The sequence below is a fragment of the Pteropus medius genome, unplaced genomic scaffold (assembly GCF_902729225.1).
Source record: "Pteropus medius unplaced genomic scaffold, Ma_sr-lr_union100, whole genome shotgun sequence".
NCBI lineage: Eukaryota > Metazoa > Chordata > Mammalia > Chiroptera > Pteropodidae > Pteropus > Pteropus medius.
In genome coordinates, this window is record NW_024354499.1 from 15,634,886 (window position 1) to 15,640,836 (window position 5,951).

A 5,951-nucleotide genomic window follows, 5' to 3' on the forward strand; every position below is an offset into this window, starting at 1 on the left:
AACTCCATTGAAGAAAATCCATGGGGTCAGCTCCCACAAAACAGCTGTCTGTTGTAGTAATGACTATTACTAATGTCCAATCAGCCTGAGGGGCAATCCCACACACCAATATGTCAACAGCAATTAAGGCTGAACTACAATAAGAGGGCACACATAACACACACAAGAAACAACCCTAGAGCACCCAGCTCAGGTGACCAGGGAGACTACCCCACTGGGTACCATAGGAGACCTTCTATATAACTCCACTGTGCCAAGACTAGGAGACATAGTAGATCTACCTAATATGAAGAAACAAATAGAGGAAGGCAACCAAAGTGGGGAGACAAAGAATGCACCAAGTGAAAGACCAGGACAAAACTCCAGAAAAATAACTAAACAAAATGAAGACAAGCAATCTACCAGATGCAAAGTTCAAAATAGTGGTTATAAGGATGCTCAATGTACTTAGGTGAAGAATAGATAAACTCAGGGAGAACTACAACAAAGAGATAGAAAACATAAAAAAGAACCAATCAGAAAGGAAGAATACAATAACTGAAATACTTTAAAGGGAATCGACAATACATTGGATGAAGTAGAGGATCTAATCAGTGATCTGGAAGACAAGGTAGAGGAAAACACCCAACCAGGACAGCAAAAAGAAAAATGAATCCAAAATATGAGGATAGTTTAAGGGACTTCTGGGACAACATCAAGCAAAACAACATTCTCATCATAAGGATACCAGAAGAACAAGAGAGAGAAAGGGATTGAGAAAACTATTTGAAGAAATAATGACTAAAAGCTTCCCTAACTTGGTAAAGGAAATAGATATATAAGCCCAGGAAACGCAGAGAGTCCCAAACAAAATAAACCCAAAAAAGCCCACACCAAGCCATATCATAATTAAAATGCCAAAGGTTAAAGACAAAGAAAATCTTAAAAGTAGCAAGAGAAGTGGATTAGTTACCAACAAAAGAACTCCAATAACACTGTCAGTTGATTTCTCCACAGAAACTTTGCAGGCCAGAAAGGATTGGTACAAAATATTGTACCAAAATACAAAATATCGATGAAAAACAAGTACCTACAACCAAGATTGCTCTATCTAGCAAAGCTATCATTTAGAATTGAAGGACAAATAAAGAGCTTCCCAGACAAGAAAAAGCTAAAGGAGTTTATCACCAAACCAGTATTACAAGAAATGTTAAAGGGAATATATTTGCCAATGATATATCTGGTAAAGGGTTAATATCCAAAATATAAAAAGAACTCATATAACTTTACACCATAAACACAAACAATCTGATTAAAAATAGGACAGAGGACCTGAATAGAAATTTCCCTAAAGAAGATACAGAGATGACCAATAGACTAATAACTTGGAAATGAAATAAAATGAATGCTTAAAATTTGTGTAGTTAATAAATTGTCCAAAAATTTCAGGGTATTCAAAATAACAGGTAAGAAAAAACTTGTTGTTCATTACATTTTTATTAATAGATTTTAAGCTTACATTTTAGTGACATGAAATTCTACTTTTTCTTTTATAACAAAGAACATTACCCTTTTCCTTTTGTTTAAATCAGTAAGAAAAGTGGTTTTAATTACGAATATGAATAAGATGCACTAACTACCTATAATGGGATGAGAATATTAGGGAGTTTGGGAGGCAATGAGTATATTTTACATGTGGGAGAACTGTGAATCATCGGGGAGGCAGCCTTTAAGATGGATCCTAGTGATCCCTGCCTCCTCTTACTCTTGCTTTTGTAGAATCCCCTCATCATGAACATAGGCTGAACCCAGTTACTTGCTTGTAACAGAATACAGGAAAGGTGAGGATGTCACTTCTGAGATTAGGTTATAAAAATAGGGTGACTTCTGTCTTGCTCCTCCTCTCTTTCTTGTTCATTTGATGGAAGCCAGCTGCCATGTTATAAGCCTTCCTATGAAGAGGCCCAATAGTAAGGAACTGAGGGTGGCTGTTGGCCAACTGTTAACAAGGAACCAAAGTTTCAGTTCAACAATCTGTGAGGAATTTAATCCTGCCAATGACCATGTGATCCTCCCTTAGTTGAGCCTTCAGATAGCTTCCAGCCTAGCCAACACCTTGACTGTAGCCTTGTGAGAAACCCTGAATCAGAGGACCCAGCTAAATGCTCCCAGATTCCTGACCCAAAAAACCATGAGATGATGTTTGTTGTTTTGGTCATTAAGTTTTGAAGTAATTTGAATACAGCAATAGATTACTTACATTGCCCTCAAGTAGCATATGGTCTAATTAAGTAAAATAAATATATAAAGAGAATAGCTAACGCTTACATAGTGCTTATTATATGCTGAGTACTTTTCTAAGCATTTTATATGTGATTAATTTAATTCTTACAACAACTCTATGAATTGAGTATTACTACTATCACCATTTTATAGATGAGGAAATTGAAGAAACAAGAGGTCAAACAACTTGCTCATGGGCACATAGCTAGTGGAGCTGGGATTCAAGCTTAGTTTGGTGCCAGAGTTCAACTTCTTAATGGCCATATTGTAATACTTATTTCCATTTTATATACCACAATAGAATTTTGCACACTTTGTGGAAGTGTATAAACACAGAGAATGAAGAATGATTTATCTATAGGACAAAGGAGTCAGAAGGATTCACAGACACCCAAGCAGGATTTGAAATATGGAAGGAAGGCATTCCAGGTAGATGGAATAGCATATGCTAAGGTATGGGCCACAAAATGACATTATACTTGCCAAGGACATGTGTTACTATTCCTTTAAAATGTTTGATTCAGTTATGTGGTCTTTTTCATATTCTGGCCTTTATATTTATTGGTAAACACTACCATTTCTGAATTCCAGTAAGCCATTACTCTTTTTAGAAAAGAGTAGTAATGGCAAAGGTAGGAGCTCAGAATGAGGAGCAGAAAAATCATTTCACATGTTTCAACACACAGGTGATTCAGAGGATTAAAAGCATCTCTCTCTCTCTCTCTCTCTCTCTCTCTCTCTCTCCCTCTCTCTCTTATAAACACTGACCTTGAATTTTTTATGATTTATTTAAAAAAATTTTCAATTACAGTTGACATTCAGTATTATCTTATATTAGTTTCAGGTGTATAGCATATTGGTTAGACATTTATATAATTAATGAAGTGATCCCCCAATAAGATTAGGACTCACTTGGCACTATACAGTTATTATAATATTATTGACTATATGTCTCATGCTGTATTTTACATCCCTGTGACTATTTTGTAACTGACAATTTATGCTTCTTAATCCATCCACATTTTTCACCCAGCCCTCAAAGCCCTTTCCATCTGGTAACTATCGGTTTGTGCTCTGTATCTATGACTCTGTTTCTGTTTTGTTTGTTCACTTATTTTGTTCTTTAGATTCCACATATAAGTGAAATTATATGGTATTTGTCTTCTTCTGTCTGACTTATTTCACTTAGCATAATACTCTAGGTCCATCTATGTTGTTACAAATGGTAAGATTTCATTCTTTTTTATGACTGAGTAATATTCCATCATATATCTGTACCATCTCTTCTTTTTTATTGAGAGGCACTTCAGTTGCTTCCATATCTTGGCTATTGTAAATAATGCTGCAATGAACATAGGAATACATATGTCTTTTTGAATTTTTTTGGATTTTTTTTTTTTGGATAAATATCCAGAAATGGAATTGCTAGTTCATAAGGTCGTTTTATTTTTAATTTTTTTGAGGAAACTCCATACCGTTTTTCACAGCAGCTGCACCAATTTGCAGTCACATCAACAGTGCACAAGGGTTCCCTTTTCTCTACGTCCTCACCAATACTTGTTGTTTATTGCTATATTGATGGCAGCTGTTCTGACAGATGTGAGGTGATAGCTCATTGTGGTTTTAATTTGTATTTCTCAGATGATTAGTGACACTGAGCATCTTTTCATGTCTCTTGGCCATCTGTATGTCCTCTTTGGAGAAATGTCTATTCAGGTCCTCTGCCCATTTTTTATTTGGATCATTTCTCTCTTTTTTGAGTATTAAGTTATATGAGTTCTTTATATATTTTTGGATATTAATGCCCTATTCACGAATTCTTCTCTCAGTCAGTAGGTTGTCTTTTTGTTTTGTTGATGGTTTCCTTTGCTGTGCAAAACTAGTTTGATGTAGTCCCATTTGTTTATTCTTTTTTTTTTGTTTCCATAGCAAAAGGAGATATATCAGAAAAAATATTACTAACAGCAATCAGAGACTTTCTTGCTTATCTTTTCTTCAAGAAGTTTTATAATTTTGAGTCTTATATTTAGGTCTTTAATCCATTTTGAGTTTATTCTTGTTAGAAGATGGTCTAGTTTCATTTTTTTTTGCATGTATCTGTCCAGTTTTTCTAATACCACTTATCCAATAGACGATATTTACTTCATTGTATATTCTAGCCTCCTTTGTCATAGATTAATTGATCATATAGGCTTGGGTTTATTTCTGGACTCTCTATTCTGTTCCATTGACCTATATGTCTGTTTTTATGCCAGTACCATGCTGTTTTGAGTACTTGTGGTATAGCTAGATATAAGGTAGCATGATACCTTCACCTTTGTTCTTCTTTCTTAAGATTGCTGTGGCTATTCGGGGTCATTTGTGGTTCCATATAAAATTTAAAATTATTTGTTCTAGTTCTATGAAAAATGCCATTGGTATTGTGATAGGAATTGCATTAAATCTACAGATTGCTTTGGCTAGGATGGACATTTTAATGATGTTAAATCTTCTTATACATGAGCATGGTATATGGTTCCATTTATTTGTAGCTTCTTCAATTTCTTTATTTTCTGTTTTATAATTTCCCGAGTATAGGTCTTTTATCTGCTTGGTTAATTTATTTTTTGTTACTTTATTTTGTTTTGATGCAATTGTAAATGGGATAGTTTTCTTAATTTCTCTTTCCAATAGTTCGTTATTAGTGTATAAAAATGCAACTTATTTCTGAATGCTCATTTTGTATCCTGCAACTTTATTGAATATATTTATCAGTTCTAATAGTTTTTTTTTGGTGGATTTTTTAGGATTCTCTACATATAGTATCACGTCATCTACAAATAATGACAATTTTACTTCTTCCTTTTCAATTTGGGTGGGTATTTCTTTCTTTTTCTTGTCTGACTGCTGTAGCTAGGATTTCCAATAACACATTGAATAGAAATGGTGAAAGTGGACATCCTTGTCTTGTTTTTAATCTTAAAAGAAAAAACTTTCAGCTTTTCACACTTTAGTATGATATTAGCTGTGAGTTTGTCATATATGGCATTTATTATGTTGAGGTATGTTTCTTCTATTCTCACTTTGCTGAGAGTTTTTATCAGGAACGGATGCTGGATTTTTGAGTGGTTTTCTGCATCTACTGACATGATTGTATAATTTTTATCCTTCATTTTGTTTTTGTGGTGTATCCTGTTAATTGACTTGCCGATATTGAACCAAACTTGCATCCCAGGAATAAATCCTACTTGAATTTGGTGTATGATCTTTTTAATATATTGCTGAATTCAGTTTGCTAATATTTTGTTGAAGATTTTTACATATATGTTCATCATGGACATTTGCCTTTAATTTTTTTTTTTTTTTTAATGTTGTCTGGATTTGGAATTAGGGTAATGCTGGACTCACAAAATAAGGTCTGGAACCTTCCCTCCTCTCGAAATAGTTAGAATAGTTTGAGAAAAAATAAGTGTTAATTCTTCTTTGAATTTTTGGTAAAATTTACTTGTGAAGCCATTTGGTCCAGGACTTTTGTTTGGCAATTCTTAGGTTACTGATTCGATTTTATTAATAGTAGTCAGTCTGGTCAGATTTTTTGTTTCTTCCTGATTTAGTCTTGTAAGAGTGAATGTTTCTAGAAATTTATTCATTTCTTCCAAGTTCTCCTATTTGTTGGCATATAATTCTTTGTAGTGTTTTATTTTATATAT